The following is a 19,356-nucleotide window of genomic DNA, read 5'->3' as shown; positions in this document are numbered from 1 at the left end:
TTGTATTCCATCAACCAGATCTTGTAGATCTCCGTACATTCTGTCCTTTTCCCTGTCGTCTCCATCTTCAGTCTGTACACACGCAGCTATAACAGTAATGTTAAACCACAGTGTTTAGGAAGAAAGACAAGCATAAGTACACATGGGAGAGGGTGGTGGATGGAAGGGTGGCAGATAGAGCGTTAATGGACTATATAGTGGTAACCAGGAGTATAGTAGGAGGAGTTAAAGATGTACATGTTCTAAGGGGAGATAGTGGGGGAGTATCAGATCATTTTTTGGTGGAAGATAAGTTGAAAATGGAGAATAGGTGGAGAAAGAGGAAAAGGGCAGAAGGTATGGAGGTACTTAGAGTGAACTGTTTAAATGAGAAAGAAAAGAAGAAGCGAGTATAAAAAGAAGCTGAGAGAGGAGTAGGAGTGAGTAAAGGATAGAGTAGAACTAGGAGTGGAGGAGGAATGGGGATGGTTCAAGGAGGGAGTCATAAGGTGTGCAAAGATAGTGTGTGGAACAAGGAGGACGGGAGAAAATAGAAGGAAGGGTAGTGAGTGGTGGGATGAGGAATCAAAGAAGAGTGTACAAGAGAAGAAGCAGGCATTCATAGATTGGTTACAAATTAGGACGATGGAATCATATGAGAGGTACAAAGTAAAGAGAAGAGAAGTAAATAATAATATAAAGGAATCAAAGGGGAGAGCAAATGTGAAATGGGATAAGAGTATGACAGAAAATTTTGAAAGAAATAGAAATTGTTTTAGAAAGAAATTAAAAGAGGAAGAGGAGGCGAATCAAGTAGAGAAGAGAAGGTAAAAGGTGTAGATGGAGAGATGATAATGGAAGAGAAGGCAGTGAGAGGAAGGTGGGCCGAGTATTTTAGGGAGTTGCTAAATGTGAAGGAGGGTAGAGAGGTAAAGGTAGTTGCAGTGGGAAGAGCTAAAAAATGACCGTGATGACCGAGGAAAATGGAGGAGAAATAAGGAAGGATAAAGTGAAAGCAGTTATTAAGATTATGAGAGCAGGTAAGGCACCTGGGTTGGATGGATGCCATGTAGAATGTCTGATAAAAGAAGGTACAATGATGGTGGACTGGCTGGTAAGGTTATTTAATGTTTGTTGATATTGTATGTAGTTGAGTGACGTTTCTATGGATCAAAACCATCTAATTGACCTGTAGGTTGGAATATATATATATATATATATATATATATATATATATATATATATATATATATATTTGTGTGTGTGTGTGTGTGTGTGTGTGTGTGTGTGTGTGTGTGTGTGTGTGTGTGTGTGTGTGTGTGTGTGTGTGTATACATATATATATATATATATATATAATATATATATATATATATATATATATATATATATATATATATATATATATATAAGAGAAAGAGGAGGCGAATCAAGTAGAGAAGAAAAGGTAAAAGGTGCAGATGGAGAGATGATAATGGAAGAGAAGGCAGTGTGAGGAAGGTGGGTAGAGTATTTAAGGGAATTGCTAAAAGTGAAGGAGAATAGGGAGGAAAAGGTAGTAGCAGAGGGAAGCGCTAAGAAAATGAGAATAATAAATGAGAAAAATGGATGAGAAATAGGGAAGGATGAAAAGAGAGGAACTGTTAAGATGATGAGAGCAGATAAGACACCTGGGTTGGATGGATGCCATGCAGAATGTCTGAAAAAAGGAGGTACAGTTATGGTGGACTGGCTGGTAAGGTCATTTAATGTTTGTTTAAGAGAGGGTAGAGTGCCGGAGGACTGGAGGAGTGCCTGTATAGTTCCGCTTTACAAGGGAAAGGGTGACAATTGTGAATGTAGTAGTTTCAGAGGGATTAGCTTGTTGAGTGTAGTTGGGAAGGCTTACGGGAGGGTCTTGATTGAGAGGATTAGGAGAGGAACAGAGGGAGTAATTGGTGAAGAACAGTGTGGGTTTAGGACAAGTAGGGGTTGTGTAGATCAGATTTTTGTGGTAAGACAGATATATGAGAAAGCTATAGGAAAGGGGAAGGATGTTTTTTGGGCTTTAATGGATCTGGAAAAGGCTTACGACAGGGTAGACAGGAAGGCATTGTGAGAGATACTGCAGATATATGGGATAGGAGGAAAGCTGTTAAGAGCAGTCAAGAGTTTTTACGAGAGTAGTAGAGCGCGTGTTAAGATTAGAAGTGGAGAGAGTGAGTGGTTTGAGGTAAAGGTGGGACTTCGTCAGGGATGTGTTATGTCGCCCTGGTTGTTCAATCTATACATGGATGGGTTGGTGCGAGAGGTGAATTCAAGGGTAGTGGGTCGGGAGTTGCAGATGGTTAAAGAAAATTGAGAAAAGTGGGAGATAAGCCAGTTGTTGTTTGCTGACGACACTGCGCTTGTAGCAGGATCAGAGGAGGGATTGAGGAAGTTAGTGACAGAGTTTGGGAAGGTGTGTGAAAGAGGGAAGCTGAAGATAAATGTGGGTAAAAGTAAAGTGATGAGCTGTACAAGAGGAGAGAGTAGCAGCAGGCTGGAAGTGAGCATTAAGGGAGAGAGACTGGATTAAGTGGATAGTTTTAGATACTTGGGTGCGAATGTGGTAGGAAAGGGATGAGTGGGGGTGGAGGTAGAATGTAGATTGAGAGAAGAGAGTAAATGCCTTAGGGAATTAAAAAGTGTAATGAGAAATAGACATTTGGGAATGGATGCTAAGAGAAAATTGTATGAAGGAGTAATTCTGCCAACAGCACTGTACGGGGCAGAAACATGGAGCATAGGAGAGGAAGAGAGAAGGAGTTTGAATGTGTTTGAGATGAAATGTCTGAGAAGTATAATAGGAGTTACTAGGCTAGATAGAGTGAGAAATGAGGAGGTGAGGAAGAGAACAGGGGTGAAAAGGGAGTTGGGTGATAGGATTGATGAAAGAGTATTAGGATGGTTTGGATACATGGAAAGAATGAGTGAAGAAAGATTAGTAAAAAAGGTGTGGAGGGAAGAGGTGAAAGGAGTAAACATGAGGGGGCGTCCTAGGATGAGATGGATGGATGGGGTAAAAGGGGCATTACGAAAGAGAGGAATGTCTGTTGAGGAAGGACGGGAGAGGACAAAAGATAATGGTGAATAGAGAAGGGTTGTGTATGGATGATGCTGTGATGCATGAGGGGGAGTGGGTGGGGGATAAGGGGTGAGAGAGTATGTATGAGAAATAAATTGACGCAGCCCGAAGGGATTTTTCCCCGTCTTCTCCTTTTCTGCATGAGGAGATGGAGAGGGGGGTTGCCGAATTAATGAAGCGGCCTTGCTGTGTATGTGCTGTGTGTTGCGACACTGCTTCTGACCCAGGGCAGTGGACAAGGTGCAGGGATGACCCATCACCCAGGAGGTGCCAAGATAAGATGGAGGGAAGAGGGTAGAGGGGAGTGGAGTATGTAAGGAATGTAATGGTTGGGAGTGGTTTTTATGCCTTTGTCTTTTGGCTACCTCCCGTGTAAGGGGGAAAAAAAGCCTTTGGTATATGTATGTATGTACTTGCTCTTAAATCGTGCTTTGAGTAATATTTCAATTATTGATTTGCATTCAATTAACGCTCGCTGTGCTTTGGGGCTAATGCACATTGCAACTCCTCTATATACCCCATCTTCACATCCACTATACAAAAGCTTCTATATTGCTTCTATATTGCTCTCTCCTATTCCCGGCCATCTCACCTCCTGTAAGGCTGCTACATCTACTTTGCAGTTCTTTAATTCATTTACAACGTTTCTTCCTAGTCCTGGTCGATAAAGACTTTGCACATTCCAAGTTGCTATTTGAAGGGGTTGTTTCCAATTGAGTCTTCCATTTTCGTGTCTCCCATTTCCATGATAATTTCCAGGGTCGCTACCATTAGGTCCGTCCGTCCGGTAATGTTCCAGTTTCAGTAACAGAGTTTTTAAGGTGAGGAGGCTGTTAGCCTGCCGCACCAGAGTCAGGTTATACCTCCTGACACTCGGTCGTTGGATGTACATTCAGCAGAAGCAGGGGCACAACGAGCAGGTAGTACTCCAACAGTTAGGAGGCAAAGGCTAGGTAGACCCAAGAGTATCTTAGAAGTAATTTTAACTATACCCCCAACATATCTTATGTTTACGAAAAAGAAAATGCAAATATGAGCCATGGACATTTTAACTGTGATGAAGAGGTATTACCGTCCAGGTGAATTTTAGATGAGATAAAGGGATAGTGAGGTTATGGTCATCACGTAATCTTTCATGTTTAGTTTGTATATATTGACCTTATCTACGTCTGATTCCTATTCATTTTCTTTTTCTTTTCCAGGGAGCTGTGCCAGAACTATGACCTAATCTGACCTGACCTGACCTGACCTGACTTCGGCTTACCTGACACAAACTAGCGTGGCCATGGCGGACACCGGGTCACCCTCGGGAGATCGGAAATCAGGACGTGAACATAAGAGTGATACGACTGACGAGTGTCTGAACCGCGGCAAATGGACGAGCCACAATGACCGTGAGATCGGTGGTAGAAAACAAATGACAAACAGTTATTTTCCCAATGGTGCGAGATCTGAGGAACAGAATGAAAAACTTTTGGAAAAGGACGGTTTGCACAGCGAAAAGAGAACAGAAGCGGAGGGTGAAAAACAAATTAAAAATGAAGGAAAAGGAGACGATGAAGAAAGGAAAAAACTTTTGAAAACAGGTGAATCCAACAAAGAGAAGAAAACGGAAGCTGAGAGAGGAACTTGGGGAAATGATAGGACACCCAAGTCTTGCAAGTTGACAGAATGCCACAGTGCTGGCACTGGCTACAGGGTGTCACATTACGATGAACAGCTTCTGCAGCAGCCACAGGAGGTGCAGCAACTGGATTGCAATGCAGATTTGCGCACGCCAAGCAGAAACGCTTGTGTTCTTTACTCAGCCTTCTTCCGAGAGGTTAGTGACTTCCTTTGTTTTATGACTTGTTCGCTACTTGTAGGCGTGTGTATGTCTGTGTGGGTGGGTCATGGAGCTGAATGAAACGGCATGACTACGGCCATGACGAAAGTAAACGTGCCTGGTACGGAAAGTGTTAACTGCAATGATTTACAGTGATAAAGCATGGGACTGACAATATACCATTAGATCCATCACGAGAAGGTTATATATATAAAAAAGAAAGAAAGGGAGAAGAAGAAGACGAAGAAGAAGGAAAGAGAGTGAGAGAGAGAATGTTTGTGTGTGTGTGTGTGTGTGTGTGTGTGTGTGTGTGTGTGTGTGTGTGTGTGTGTGTGTGTGTGTGTGTGTGTGTGTGTGTGTGTGTGTGTGTGTGTGTGTGTGTGTGTGTGTGTGTGTGTGTGTGTGTGTGTGTGTGTGTGTGTGTGTGTGTGTGTGTATGTGTGTGTGTGTGTGTGTGTGTGTCTTAACCTGTTTGTAGCCGGCACGCCCCTTGGTATATATATAAACTTTGGTATTTGCAGGAGTTGAACATAATAAAATGCGAGTGTCACCAGCTCTTAAGAGGAGGAGGAGGAGGAGGAGGAGGAGGAGGAGGAGGAGGAGGAGGAGGAGGAGGAGGAAGGAGAAAGAGGAGGAGATTTCTCCAATTGTCAGCAGTTTATTCATGAAGAAGCTGAGCGAAAAGAAGCCAGAGCTGTTAGCAATACAATAAACTAATGATTGAATAAATAAACAAATGAATAAACAGGTAGATACATAAATAAAATATAAACAAATAGACAAATAAATAAATAAACATAAAAAATCACAAAATGAACGCAAAATAAAGACTAAAGAACCACTTGCCAACCACACGGTTTCCAGAAAGGCCACAGATAATATAAAAGAGGCCTAAGTTCGTGAGATACCTGGTAACGTCCACCTAGAACGACATCAAATCAAGGTCATGATACATTGGGTGTCTTATCATGTTAGAAATCAGCCTTGGAGATACTGATGCAGCTAAGGCCTCCACTTTACATGAAAGAACTCACCTAAGAATACCATCGAAATTGACATGACCTAAGAGGTCATAAATACAAGATGAGAAGCCTACGTCTGGAGGCGCTGAGTAGCTGCTGCCGAAGCCGTCATCTTTGCCCTACCATGCACTTTAGGGACTATTGGAGCAGACAACAGTCACTACTGGGAATCGGAGAGAAGTGCGGGATTCGAACCCATAAGTAAGTAAATGCGAGACGAGCACGCTTCCGATTGCGACACCAGCAATAATGAAAAGTGGAGAAACTGAACCTGGAAATGTAGAGATATTGTACACAACGAAATGGTACAATCTGGTGACGTAGTTTTCAATCAGGGAGGAATTCTTCACCCACCCACCCTTCTAGGGGCTAGATTTTACTGTTGGAGGGCGAGTGGGGAGTTATAGAGACCACAGAATTTCGGACGTAAAGTGTTGGAATATCAGTATTCCTACAAATTGTAACTAAAGATCCTGCAAAATTCTACATATTCTATAATCCACGTAATCTACAGAACATCGCATTTTGTAAACGCCACAGATAAGATTAGTCATATAGATTTTTTTTTTTTTTTTTTTGAGTCAGACATTCTTTGTAGAATAAATAAATGAACAAATAAATAGACGGATAGATAAATAAAAAAATAAATGAATAGATATACAAATAAACAAATAAATGAACTAATAAACAAGTGAACTAGAAAAAGACATACAGTGACATTGTTTCAGAGGCCAAAAAAGGTTAAAAAAATAAAGATAGAGTGACAAAATATGAACTGCGTCCCACAGCTAAGACCAAACGAATACAGACGAAAGTACAAAGACAAACATTCAAGATGTCTAGCCTGCTAGCAGACACGAGGAAGCTCCAGGTTCTCAAAGAATACTAAGAAACAGAAGTAATAAGAAGTCGAGGATGAAGCAATGTAACTCTAGGAAATGTAGCTAGAAAAATGGCAACTAACAATCAAAAGAGTAACGACAGATTTTTGGTTTTATTAAATTCATTACGCCCGTGGGCGGCAAACAATAGTACACTAATTACAGCATTGTATTAGAGGACATGTCATCTATTACATACATTCTTTAAAAGGAAACATAATGTAATAGTCATTCAAGATTCCCCGAAATGGGGATGGCGAGATAGTGGTACATCTTGTTTATCGTGTTTATGTAAGTGTTACATACAATCATCATGCCTTGCCTCTGGGGAATATTGTCTGTCACCATGGGCCATTGGAGATAATAATGTTCAAGGGTGTTCACGTTAGGACGGTTATACAGCCTGCATGGTGATCATTGTGGCACATCATCCGTCTGGAAGCCTTGCCACACAGGTCGATTCCCAAGCCTGAGCCGAGTGCTGACAACATTGTGCCTCCGTACCATGGACTTGCGTCGATTATACTTGTGGCGGTTGGGTAGGAGGTGGTCGTATGGGGATATTGGTAGTCCGTTCCGCGTCTTTTCGGTGTGTCGACATGGCATGAGTGGCTGTGTGTATCTTGTTTTTTAAGACATGATAGAGAGAACACTACACGTTCGTTGCCCAAGACGTGGATATAGGCTGCCTTGGTAAGACTTGCCATACAGGTCTATATCCAAGTCTGAGTCGAGCACTGACAACATTGTGTCTCCGTACCATGGGTCCGCGTCGGCGATACTTGTGGCGTCTAGGTAGGAAGTGGTCGTGGTGTTGTATTGAGACACTGGTGGTTCGTTCCGCATCCCTTCGGCGTGTTTTTAAGGCGTGAGTGGCTGCGTGTATTCTGTTTTTGAGGCATGTGAGAGAGGGTACTTCGCGTTCGTCGTCTAAGACGAGGGCACAGGCTGCTTTGGCAAGACGGTCCACCGCGTCGTTGCCAGCCAGGTGAGAAGGTACCCATATGAAAGACACGGCCATAGATGCTTCGTAAGCAACGGCGAGTTGGGTCAGTATGGCCTGCACAACACGATAGTAGTTGGGTCTTGGTGAGGAGAGGGCGTGTAGAGCAGGTTGGGAGTCACAAACGATCACACCATTGATGCCACAGTCTACAAGATATGTTACTGCGTCGAGGATTCCGTGTAGCTCACAAAACGTGGAGCTTGATGTGATAGGTAACCTGCGTCCAATCCATCCAGCTTCCACAGGTGGCTGTAAGGTGGGTGAGTACATGGCACATACTGCTCTTCCATCAGCCTGTACTGAGCCATCAACGTAGATGACATGCGCTGCAGGGATCTTTGAGGATACGCTGTCGATGGTCCCTAGTGCTAGTTGCTTTTGGAGTGCAGGAAGGTCATCTTTGGAGGTTGGTGTGAAGGTGACGTTAGGGAGGGAGATTCGCCACGGGGGTAAGTCGGGTTCAACCGTTTCTTCAGGGACGTGGAGGTCAAGGTTTCTGAGTGTGTTGCACACTGTAGTGACGAGGTTGCGGCCTCCTGGACGAAGTGGGAGGCGGGGTGCATCGTCAGGTTCGAGCGACGCCCTGATAGTAGCAGTAAAGTTTGGGGACAGATATGGCGATCGAAGGCATTTTACAGAGAGAATTGCCATATTAGCATATATTCTCTCACTTTGCATGTTAACGATGCGAGTCGAAGGAGGGCAACCTAAGATAAATCTCATAATTCTATTTGGAATTTTTCGAGAGGTTCCAAAGCACTCCTGGGAAGTTGACAAAGGGCAGGTGATAAGTAGTTAACGAGTGATCGAAGAAATGTGGTGTACAGAGTCGTGACCATTGGTAATGAAGCGCCGGGAAATTTGTAGCAAGCCGCTTGATAGGGGTAAAACGGGCCTGTAGACGATCAAGGAGATGGATACGTTGTCGAGTGGGTATGGCTGGAGTGATCCGGGCTGGTGCAATGAGGGATAGCATTACCTCCCATGTTGAACGTCGGCAGTGCTTGGAGGATACGAGATGAAAATATTCTGCTCTTCTCAGGGGAAATGATGAGACCACAAGCGGTAGTTGACGTGTAGAAGCCATTGAGGACGAGTTGGAGTTCAGGAGGCGAGTTGAAATGGATGCAGATGTCGTCCGCGTAGCAGAGGAGAGTTGTACCGGGAACGTTAAGAAGAAGTGAGAGTAAACGGTGCATCAAGACGTTGAGTAGAAAAGGACTTAGTATGGCACCTTGCGGGGTACTAAGTTTGAACTGCTCGTAAAAACTGCACACACCTCGAAAGAGAACACGTGACTTCCTGTTACTCAGATATCCCCGAATCCACCGGAGAAGGTTTCCTTGCACTCCGAAGGTAATCAGCTGGTCAAGAATTATTTCATGGTTGGCTACATCAAAAGCACTTTTCTGGTCGGGAAGGCAACTACGCTGGTGGGAGAGAGGCAGGTGTAGAGTTCAGTAAGGCAGTGGTGCGTACTTCGATGTGGGAGGAAACCATACAGCTGCGGGGAGAGTTGGCCTTGTAGATGATGCATGAACCGGGCAAGGATGATGCGTTCAAGCACCTTGCTGAAGTATGAAGTGAGGGAAATGGGTCTGAATTTATCAGTACCTGGTTTCGATATCGGGACAATTATGCTTGAGGTCCAGGCTGTAGGCACATGTCCTCGAAGGAGGCAGAAGTTGAAGAGACGAAGGAGGGGGTTGCCAGGAACTTCCAGTAGAAGTCGGAGCACTTGGTATGTAATGCCGTCATCCCCGGGGGCAGAAGTTTTTGTATTAGCCATGGCTAGTCGTAATTCATTCTCCGTAATCGGAACGTCGTTTTCTTCATCTGGGCGGAGAAGTGCAGCCATTAGGAGGAGATTACGGGCGTTGCGACGAGTGGAGAGTGCCTCTTGGATATGCGTAGGAAGGTTGTTAGTCCACGACTGTGACGACCATAAAGTAATGAGGTCCTGGGCGTAGGCGTCTGGACTGTGATGGAGGGCGCAGGGAGGTTGCTTCTTAACGACCCTTTTTACAAGGCGCCACATGGTCGTGATACTAGTCTGGTGATTTATGGAATCAGTGTATTTCTGCCAAGACTCTGTGTAGGCACAGTTCTGGAGGGCGACCATATTATCCCGTGCTATTTGGTACTGATGTAAAGAGTCAGGTGTGGGTTGCGTCTAAAAAGTATGACCAGTAGTCTGTGTCAGTATGACCTGCACAACACGATAGTAGTTGGGTCTTGGTGAGGAGAGGGCGTGTAGAGCAGGTTGGGAGTCACAAACGATCACACCATTGATGCCACAGTCTACAAGATATGTTACTGCGTCGAGGATTCCGTGTAGCTCACAAAATGTGGAGCTTGATGTGATAGGTAACCTGCGTCCAATCCATCCAGCTTCCACAGGTGGCTGTAAGGTGGGTGAGTACATGGCACATACTGCTCTTCCATCAGCCTGTACTGAGTCTCTTGGGTAAAGTAGGATTGGGAGGGTCGCAAAGTGCCGAGGTTTGTAGTCCTTGTATGTAGCCCTGCTGGAATTCGCTGTCTTTGTACCTGTAGTTCTTCGTGACGAGGTCGATGTTCTGGTTGGGTTTCGGGATGCCGGTGGCGAATTTAAGTCCCAAGCTGAGCACTTCAGTTTCGATGTGGGGAAAAAACGCTGGTGTCTACCGCATACCCTGTGCTGGATGTGATAAAGTATACATCGGCGAGACCTCCCGTGACCTGAAGACCCGGATCCGGGAGCATCGCTACGATTCCCGGAACAACATCACCACCAATGCCTGTGTTATCCACCGGAACACCAACGACCAGCTGATGGATTGGGATAACGCAGAACTTCTGTTTAGTGAACCAGACAGGGTGAGGAGAAAATGCCTCGAAGCGGCCGCCATTCAAAGCTTCAAAACCATTGAGCAGAACAGAGGCATGTTTAACATCGCCCCTCCTATCATCCATCTATTACCCGCATTAAATAAATGTATGAAATGTCCCCCTTAGTCCACTTCAACAAACTGTCCGAAATGTCCTCCTTTGTCTCCACCAAGTCCCACCCGTCCCCCTCCTCCCCCCTCCCCCTCCACCTACCACCCACCCTCCCTGATAACCTCTCCCAGTTCCTTCCCTGTTGGCTTATATGTGCTCAGAGTGTGTGTCATGTCTGTACTTGAAAAAGCTGTAACAAGCGAAACGTAGTACCAATAAAGGTTTCGATCTCACAAGGTGTTTATTCTCACAGTTGTTATTGGTGGTGTGTTTGTGAGACAATTCGGTGAAATAACCTTAGACTAGTGCACTAGTGAACTATTGGTTTTCGTAGGTGCTTCGGCGTGTTTGTTTGCTTTTTTTTCTGCCTCCACTCATTTTACAGCCAGGTTTTACAATGCTTGTAATAGCAATTAGTGGCTATTACGGAGGTGCAAAAAGTGAAATTATGGACTGCTTCGTATTGTTCTTTTGGACATTAACTCCAGCCATTTTCGTCTCCGATTTTTAAGTACGTCTCCTCGCCACTAGCTGTCTTGGCGTCGCCCCCAGCCTGTTCTCATCGGCGTGCTACGGGATTTCTCAACGTATTGCTGCTGTTGTTTCAGCCACCACAGCATTGTGCACGTGGATGTTGTCAGATGAGTATTAAGTTCCGATTCCATGTGGGATCCATCAGCTGGCTTGTTGTTGTCCGCCATATTGTATATCTATATTACCATTAATGCATATATGGTCACCCCTTCAAGTTACCACTTTTCTATTAATCTTTGTATTTTATGAGAATGAGAAACTAGATTCACTTAAAAAATTGTGATCTATTTCGATAAATTCTCATATTTCCATGCTTTTGTAGGTGTGTGTGTCAGGATCACGTGCGTAGCTGATGATTGGCAGCTAATCCCTGTGTGGATGAGAGCCATACTGCATTCCGTGGTCTCCTGTCTTCCTTCAGGACGCAAATATCTCTCTCCAAGCAGACGATGCCTGCATTTATGTGTATTGGGGCCCGGGACTGTATGTAATATTTTTCTCATTTTATATACATGTTGCTCGGAAGTGGTCGAACCATACCTGCCTCTATAACTGTCAGTGATCATCTCAATATGTCTAGTGACAAACTTTCCTCCTTTTTCTATGGTGACACATTAGCAACCTCAGCTATAGCTCCTCCCACTATTACTCTATTATACCAGGACAGGGTCAGATAAAATGTCTTTTGTAAGGTCTCAATTTGTCCCCAACTCACTAGCCTCTGAGATGATGTCAGCTTCATGCGTCAACCCTAGAGCATTAAGCTAGGATTACGCGACCTTCAAAGCAAATTTTCCTAAAATGTTTGATGCAAACCTGGTAGATGACAACTTTCTCTGGTGCTTCAGGTTGGCTGACGTACTCTATTCCTCTATGAGTCTATAGGCCCTAAACAATTTATGCATGCTCGGGCTAAAATCCAGTACAGTGGCCTCTGAAGCATTATTGATATATTAACAGTGGGTAGTAAACAATTCTATCACCCTAGATAGACTCCGACTTGTTTTGGAGTATCTATTCTATATTTTGTTCCTCGCTCCCTATGAACGAATGATTACTTCTCTTAGTTATCAGACAGATGAGCCTTTACTAACATTTGCAATAAAACTTTCTAGAAAGTTAAAAGAATCGCCTCATCGTGCCTTGCTATCTTCTGCACTACCTAGTCATTTGCAGCAGACTACAGAGGATCCTACTCCTCCTCCACCACCTCCTCTGTCTTCGACACCTACACAGAGCACTCCTTCACCATCTACGCAGAGCACTCCTTCATCTCCATCTGTATCTACTGTATTTACATGCACTTATTGTAAAAGAGTAGGTAATTCTAGTGTTTTCTGTTTCCTTCGTAAGTGTCATGAACGAAAGTCTAAGCAGACTACTGTACGTAGATGTTTCACTAATTCCTCTTCTAGCATCACACATGACTTCTCAAAAATGTTATTTCAGCCTCAATCTACCTACTGTCATGTCCATGTACTGTGTAGCCATTCTTCTGACCAGTGTTTCAATATTTCGATGCTTAGAGCAGAAAAATAGTCCAATCCCCAAACATAATCAGTCCCATTTTTACAAGCGCCCGTTTCATAATCCCAAAGACTGACTAAAACTGACCAGTCCAAGATAGTCCTTTTAGTGGTTGCTGTATCTTTCCAACTCCTTAGTTTTCAGTGTTATGTGGACCAGATTCCTATTTGTAACAGTAGACACTGGGGCAGAATGTAGTCTTTTGGCTAACAAGGCATATTCTGCTCTCAAAGATTTGTACAACGTACCATTGATACCTTCTTGTAGTGTTTTGCAAGCGGTACAAGGCTCTCCTATGTCTATTCTTGGATCTATTTGCATTCTCTTAACGTTTTCTTCCCATGCTAAAGTGTTTCATGTTAATTTTGTGGTAGTTTCTGATTTCATACTTCAGTGTGATTGTCTTTTAGGCTTTGATACTTTAGCAACTCATGTCATTAATATAACTCCTCGGCACCTTATGATTACTTTCGACAACAATGTCATTTCTGCAATGGACAGGCCAGTTTCTATACATAGCTCATTGTCTGTGCATTATTAGACCATGCGGTCATCTTCCAAGGGTTCAAAACTTTTAGGCGCTCCTATACTTTTTTTTTTTTTTTTTTTTGTGCTACTGTTGTAGGCGAGAACTATATTAGCCCTTCTAGTGCAGTTCGAGTCCCGGTGCGCATTGCAGATGCTCCAATTGGTTCTGACGTCTTTTCTCAATCTGACTGTTCGTGTTAGACATCTTGCTTTGTGTTAGACATCTTGCTTTGCTCTTTCCACTGTTCGTGAGGACCACGTTACCATGGCTATGATAACCGACGTTACTGGTGCTCCCATCACTTTATCTTCTGGTATTCATTTAGGTTCTTTTGATGTCGTTAATATTGGTACTGTCCAGTATTCACCTCCTAGTATAACAGCTTCTATTCAATCGTCTACACATACAAATGACACAGTTAATTTAGCCTTTCAGTATGCGACATACGTAGATAAAATTGATTTTCCTGAGGTAAGAGACCGTCTCATTGAATTGTTATTGACACATCGTCAAGCTTTGGTTTACCTGGTGAACGGCTGGGAGTTACGATGATCGTGTTGTCCATAGCATTGATCCTAAACCAGGGGTGCGTCCATTCTACGTCCCTTCTTACAGGTTGTCTCATTCTCGTAGACTTGTAGCTCAGTCTTTATTTGACGAGTTGTTGAGTAAGTGTGTCATCCAAGGGTCTCGTTCCGAGTGGGGCTCTCCGCTCCTTCTTCTGCCCAAGAAGAACGGATCATTCCGCCCTGTTGTATATTATAGGCGTGCTAATGATGTCACAGTTCCAGATCATTATCCTTTGCTATGTAGAGTGATCTTCTTCAGTCCATGGGAACAGGTAACACAGCGTTCACCACCTTGGACCTAAAGGGTGGTTTTTGCCAAATTCCTTTTGAAGAAAAGTCTTGTAAGATCACGGCTTTCTTAACCCCGTCAGGTCATTATGAATGACTCCGCTACCCCATGGGATTGCGGAATGCTTCTTTAACATGCCAACGCCTTATTAACTAATTTTTTCATGTACTAGTGAGTAATGGACTTTTTGTGTGTCTGGATGACTTGATTCTAATTGCCAAGGATGTGAAAAGTTACTTCCATAAGTTGGCCTTAGTCTTGTAACGTTTTACTGAAGCTGGGTTGAAGCTCAATTTACCCAAATGTTCATATTTTTAAGTCCAGCATAATATTCTTAGGTCATGTGGTAGACAAAGATGACATTCATACTACAGATGATAAAATCAAAGCTATTAGAAACTTTCTTACACCTAAGTCAGGTGACCAAGTACGTTCTCTCTTAGGATTGGCAGAATACTATCGTGCTTTTGTAAAAGACTTTGCTTCCATTGCATCACCTCTTACTCGTCTCTTCAAAATGGATGCTTCCTTCCAGTGGCATGATGTTCATCAGAAAAGTTTTGACTCCTTGAAGCATGCACTTACTCAGGCGCCTGTGTTGGCATTCCCAGATTATAATCTTCCTTTCACCATTTGCGCTGATGCTTCTCGTTTTGGTATTGGAGCTGTTCTAATGGAGCAAGTAAATAGTAATCGTCCACATATCATTGCATATGCTAGCTGCATACTCAATCATGCTGAGTCTTGCTTCTGTGAGCTCTAAAGCATTTTCGTGACATCATCTTTATTTATCCTGTCACAATTTACACAGACCACATTGCTGTCACACAGCTTTTCAAGGGCAATTTTTTTCAGGCCGCCTAGCCAGATGGTTTCTTACTATTAAGAAGTTCAATCCAGTCCTTTAGTATATCCCGGGACGTGGAAACAATGTTGCTGATGCACTTTCATGAAATGTACCCATAGCTGCTGTTGCTGTAATCTATAATTTCTCCCTGTGAGATTCAGCTTAACTTCATTTGCATATAAGAATCTGGCGATGATGCTACCTTGCCAAAATTGCCTGTACCTCTGTCTCAATTCTCCTTGCAAGACAGTGTTCTCACTCCTAACATGAAAGTGTTTGAGCAAGATGTGGCATAGTTAGTGTTTCTTGAGTCCCTAGTCCCTGTTGTTCTATCTCTTGCTCATGATTCCCCTCAAGCTGGTCACCCAGGTCATGACAAAACTCTGGCTATGGCTCACAAGAAATATTATTGGCCTAGAATGCGTTTAGATATTGCCATTCATGTAGCTCAGTGCAAGTCTTGTGCTCAGAACAAAGGTTCTACTTACACTACCACCCGTTTTACAATATTCTACTCCTTCTCGCCCCTTCGACATTTTTGCCATTGATCTTTTGCAATCGCCCCGTAGTATTCAAGGCTCAGTATAAGTTCTTCTATGCGCTGATCACTTTAGTCGTTTTACGATATTGGCTCCCTTGCGTAATAAATCTGCTCCAGTTTTTGCTCTTAATCTAGTTTCCCATGTTTTCTGTCCTTACATTACTCCTTTAGTGTTACTTAGCGACAGTGGGACTGAGTTTCAGAATGAGGTCATTACCAACAATTGCAAACAATACAATATCACCCAGACTTTTGTAACTGCTTATCACCCCTCCTCTAACGGTCTGGTGGAGTGAACAAATAGGAAAATATTTGACATTCTAAGGAAAGACTGGCTACCTCATGCCAGTGCCTGTGTTAATAGCACTATTAATGTAGCAACGGTAAAGTCATTTCACTATGTCATTTATGGTTCTGAGAAGAGGTTTCCGTATGATCTTTTGGATAATCCTATTCATCCTCTCTACAATTCTGAAGTAACATAATAACAAAGAAACAACATAGTAGGGCTACACCTGTTTCCATCCAAGTGGGTCATCATGTATCTAGACAAATGCTTGAGGGACAGTCTAAGCTAAACAACAAATTTACTGGCCCTTTTATGGTGACGCAGAGGTTTCATCCCAATAAGTTCATGATTTTTTATCCATCTCAGGGACTTAGTGAGGTTCTGCATTCTGATAGGCTTAAGAAGACACAGGTACCCATACCTGCATTTACCCAGCCTCCCCCAACGCCCAATGTTCCCACTGTCACCCCCTGTTTATCAATTGTATCATCTACGTTCAAAAGGTACAATGCCTTGATGGTCGAGTAAGACTATTGTGTACATATGTGTTGCTGTGCAACTTTTTGTCATTGCAACCACTATCTTTTGAGGTTATCATATCGTGTCATGCCAGAAAGACAGCCATGCCTTTACTTTGTCGTTGACCTGACAGAGATCTGCGGATGTTATGTGTATCGGTCTCAAGGTTATAGATTATGTAAATAACTATGTGCAGCCTCGGTTATGTTTGGCATAACCGAAGGGGGATGTGACCTATGTTTTTCAAGAGCTCTTCTGTCATTACCATCAAAATGTATGATTATTCTATACTTTTCTAAATTGTGCTAAGTCTTATTGTATATTTCATTTGTATATTGTTTCATGTCCCGGACGTCCGGCAACTTATGTCATTTTATTTACTGGCGCCAGTATGTGGTTGTGTCTATTGTATATTACATGTATGTTCTTTGCCTATTGCCGTATTTTACGTGCCATTGTGTTGCTCCCTGCCATGAATGCTGTCTCGGGGATAAATTTGGTAACTTTTTTATCTTGTCATTTCAGAATCATTTGAAGGATAGATGATTCTTTGTACTATTGGTGGTTGTGAGAGCTAGAGAGCATAGACGACTGGAAAGCACCGGAATATTGAAAGGGTGACCTACATTATGATGATTCGCGCCAGATTAAAAAATCGGAAGTTTAGCTGCAGCTCAGTGCTCCTTGAATACCGTGAAGGCCATGAGATGTGAGCCGGAGAATTACGACGGAGATGTGGAAGCAGTGGTTACCAGGAAGGATCATGTCAGGCGTTCTGACTCTGTTCACACAACGAAATTCGTCGAGAAGCTACAAAAAAGGTGCGGCAAAATCAAGGCAAGGCAATGCGGACTTTGGCAAGAGAGATGTTAGTCGGAGTGGCGACTGTGAAGAAAGCACTGAACGAAAATCTTTGCTACTCCTTATACAAGAAGCGCAAGGGCCAACTACTCACCGCGAAGGCCCAAGAGAACCGCCTTACGAAATCCAAGAAACTCCTGAACAAGGAACTTTTGCCAAGACCAGTTCACAACTCGCAGAACAACGGATGGCTAACCTACAGTCCGCACGAAGTTCCGCGCTTCATGAAGACCAAGTTCCCTCAAACTGTGATGGTCTTTGGGTGTTTCCAGTGAAGGCCACATCATGCCGCCCTACATCTTTGAAGAGGGACTCAGACTCACTTCAGATGGCTATATTGAGTTGCTTTCCACTGTTGTCAAGAGCTGGGTGGAGAGGGTGACTGTGGGAAGATCATATGTGTGTCAGCAGGGCTCAGCTATGTGTCACACCTCCGGGGAAACCCAGAAGTGGCTGTCTGAGAACTTCTACGACTTCACAAGTCCCAACATCTGGCCCCTAACTCGCCTTATTGCAATCCCATGGACTATTATGTGTGGGACGAGTTGAAGAAGACACCAATCGTACCGCCTGCAACACCAAGGACGAGCTGATTGCCAGGATCAAACTGGTGTTCAGGCATCTCTCGAAGGACACCGTGAAGGCTGCGTGCTGCAGTTGCAGGTCCCGCCTGGAGGCCGTGGTGGAGGCTCAGGGTGGCTTTGAGTGAGTTGTATTTGGCAAAAGATCCTCTAAGAGATGCACTATGAATTTCGAGAATACACCCATTTTTGGCCATGATATGACGTTTTTCTTTCTTTTCCGAAAACGTGTCAAATTTATCTCGAACACCCAATATATGTGTACGTGCGTGTGCGTCTTTGCGCGCTCTCCAAGCACGCCGCCACCCATGCCCTACGTGCAATGACCGTAGAGTTAAGTCATGTTCTTCCACAAAACTCCTCGGGTACTCAACCACGCAGTGTATACCATTTATAAAGGTTTTTATTCGCTCTCTTGTTCATCTATTTATTTATATTATCTATTCACTTATTAATGTATTATTTTCTAATCTCTATATATATTCATTCATGTTTAATCATTTATTCTTTGTTTAGATAATTTCTCTTTTTATTTTTGTTTATTTCTGAGGGTGAGGTCTAGGTATTATATGTACCCCCATCCCCTTTTTCTACCCTCTTTCAATCAATCAATCAGTCAATCAATCAATCAATCAATCAATCAATCAATCAATCAATCAATCAATTAACCAATCAACCAATAAATCAATCAATCAGCCATCCATTCCTTATCCATTACTGAATGTAAGGATTACAAAGGCGGAGCATGCCGACAGGAGACCTTTTGGTCCATATCTAGGTCGGATGCGAAAAAAATCATAATAATGAAATTATAAATAAAAACTATAATAATGTAAATAACAAAGATAAATAATAAACAAACAGGTAAATAGTAAATAATAATAAATTGACGTATAACTAATAAATGAAAATCAGACAGACAAATGATAACAAAACAAAAACAAATATAAAATAAATTATAATCATTACAGCATCTTGCCCACAAAATCCACTGTACCCTTCAATAGCAAAGGCGTTCATACAACCTTAACCTGAAGTGCTTGGTATAATACAGGTGATCCATGTCAGTCTGGAACACTGAACCACGGAGAGTGCACAAATGTACATAACCCTCTTCTCCTGTCCTATGGACCATCCCTGGTAAGCTTCCAGTCAGATACCCGATCCATCCCCATATTCTCCAGGCAGACACTAAGGGTCGAACTCTGCCTTGAAGGGTGGAAACTTGAACCGTGACTAGCTTATAAAGGATTACAAAGGGGAAGCATGCCGACAGATCTTTTGGTCCATAACTAGGTTGGATGCGAAAAAAAATATAATAATGATAAATACATAAATAAAAATGATAATATAAATAGTAATAAATAAACAAATAAATAAATTCATAAGTATAGTTCAATAGCAAACAAACAGGTAAATAGTAAATAATAAATTGACATATAACTAATAATAAATGAAAATCAAACAAA

This window comes from Oratosquilla oratoria, chromosome 5 (assembly GCF_046742065.1).
Source record: "Oratosquilla oratoria isolate Oo_2021 chromosome 5, ASM4674206v1, whole genome shotgun sequence".
Classification (NCBI taxonomy): Eukaryota; Metazoa; Arthropoda; class Malacostraca; order Stomatopoda; family Squillidae; genus Oratosquilla; species Oratosquilla oratoria.
The sequence above is the reverse complement of the archived record's forward strand: the minus strand, read 5'-3'. Positions refer to the sequence as shown.